Genomic DNA, 2,481 nt, shown 5'->3' on the forward strand with positions numbered 1-2,481 from the left:
GGCATGAAGTCAAAATAGCGTGCAAGCTTATTTTTCTTTTATAATTATTATTACATTCAATCAAACGGAGATTGAACTGAGTTCTCCATATAAAGGAGACAAACGACGTTATTGAACTATAAAGCTCCTTGCATATGCAAGCTTATTGAAAACAGATACTTTTGGAAAGCATGGTTTATATTTCTGTCTGGGATTGATAGAGTTTGGAAGCAAGGCGTGGAGTGAGAAGAACTTCAAGGGGAGTTGCCTTAGGTAAGGTAATGCCCAACCCTTCCGTCATATCTACCAGCATATTTGATGGGGTCATGAACTCAAATCCCTGAAGCAAGCGAGCTAGTGCCAAGTAAGATACTTGCAATGCAAATGTGTAACCCGGACAGGCTCGTCTCCCAGACCCAAATGGTATGAACTCAAAATGTTGACCTGAAACATCTATACTTGCATGGCTTGTGAGGAACCTCTCTGGTAGAAACTTTTCTGGGTCCTCCCAAATTCTTGGATCTCGGTGCAACTTCCACACATTAACAAGCAAACGAGTACCCTTTGGGATGTAATAGCCACAAACATGACAATCCTCCATGGCCTCATGTGGAACTGATAGGGGGCTTGGTGGGTACAAGCGCAATGTTTCCTTCACTATGGCTTGGAGGTAAACTAGATCTTTGATATCATGGTCGTCCACCCACCTATCTCTACCAACCTTGTGATTGAGCTCTTCCTGAGCTTGCTTCAAAGCGTGCTTGTTATTCAATAATATGGACGAGCCATGTCAAGTTTAGAGATGTAGTGTCAGAGCCAGCCAAGATGAGATTCTACAATATGAAATTGAGGCCACACTTAATTAGAATTGCACTGGTTATTAGTTATTACACACGGTGTATGTAACAAAATTTTTCCCTTATTAGAAAGCAATGTTTCTTTATAGGTAAATAAAAGAAAGTACTATCATTATATGATAAATTTGAATGAACACGGGTCAAAGTCACTATATATATATATATACCCAATTGATTTTAGGTGTAGAAAAGATTCAATCTATATTTCTTATTCGACAATGTAAAAAAATTTACCAATTGAGCCAACTAAAATCAAAAACCAAAATAAAAACATGGTTGATTAATTAAGTAGTGCAATAAATGACTATAACTTACCATTGCTGTTGCCTTTATAATGGTTTCACGCGTATGGCCAAATGCATCATCCTCAATTTTGGATAACATGACATCGATGAAGTCCAGCTTGTCAGTTGGTTCACTACCCTTCAGCCTTCTCATACTATGTTCTTCAACCCAACTTCCTGCTACAGAGTCCAATTCCCTTGCAATACGCTTCATAGATTTTACTTGGCCCAGCAAATCAAAACATCCTAGAAATGGAATCAGATCCGAAATGATAGGGACACCAGCTGCGTACATGAAGGCTTTAATATTTTTCCCAATACGTTGTGCCTCTCCATCATTTCCATGATTGAAGCTATCAAAATATCTCTTTCCTGCAATCATTTTAGTAATAATATTAAAGGTTAGGCGCTCAACCCACTCACTAATCACCACGTTGGCTTGGTTGCCCTCGTTGCTCTTGCAGAGAGTGTACAAATCTTTAATCACCGTTTCCACCTCGAATACTTGCACATTCTTTAGTGTTTCAAGCCGACGACTAGAGAGGAGTTCTAGCTTGGTTAGCTTTCGCATCATGTGCCAATATTTTCCATAACTGGAAAAACCAAATACTGCATAGTTGTAGCCAAGGTGCTTTCCTTGGCTAGACATTGGACGTGCAGCAAAAGCCTTGTCATTTGTAGTGAAGCACTCCTTGACTGCCTCATGACTGCTAATCACAAGTGCAGGTTTCATGCCAAGTCTGATCATGAAGATGGGACCATCTTTATCAGCCATAGCACCAAAGGTTCGTGCAATTGGGTTTTGGCCGCGTAGTTTATGAAGGTGACCTATGATTGGCAAGGCACCTGATGGCTCTGGCGCCAACATACCCTTAATTTTGTGACTACCAATTCTCACCCTCCATTGATTGTACAATAGAGCCAATAGAAAAATCCCTGCAATTGCAAGTAGATGGGAAGTAATTTCCATGATGTCCTCAAACTGGAGGGAATGGAGAATACTATGAACTTTCCACCCATAACTTGGTAGTATTTTATAACGGTGAGAAAAAATCACGGGCTGACTTTTGACACTCATTTCTTGACTAGTCATAGTTGTAGACACTTTTTTTTGTGGCTGAAAGTCACAGTTGTAGACTTGCTATGCCTCTCAACTGTTATGATACAGGATATTTGAATTTGTCTAAGTTGTAAAATTTATTTTTTTGCTGAAAGTCATAGTTGTAACTTGTAGACTTGCACTGCCTCTCAACTGTTATGCTACAGGAGATTTGTATTCGTCAAAGTTGTACGATTTATTTTTTTGCTGAAAGTCATAGTTGTAGACTTGCACTGCCTACGTACCATGGTGTTGAGTTTCT

The 2,481-nt window shown here is 39.5% G+C and overlaps 1 pseudogene; it reads right to left on the minus strand.

Annotated features, from left to right (window-relative positions):
- Positions 1-4: 4 nt before the first annotated feature.
- LOC126699187 (cytochrome P450 CYP82D47-like) lies at positions 5-2,200 on the minus strand (annotated as a pseudogene).
- Positions 2,201-2,481: the final 281 nt, after the last annotated feature.

The sequence above is a fragment of the Quercus robur genome, chromosome 9, assembly GCF_932294415.1.
Source record: "Quercus robur chromosome 9, dhQueRobu3.1, whole genome shotgun sequence".
Lineage (NCBI taxonomy): Eukaryota > Viridiplantae > Streptophyta > Magnoliopsida > Fagales > Fagaceae > Quercus > Quercus robur.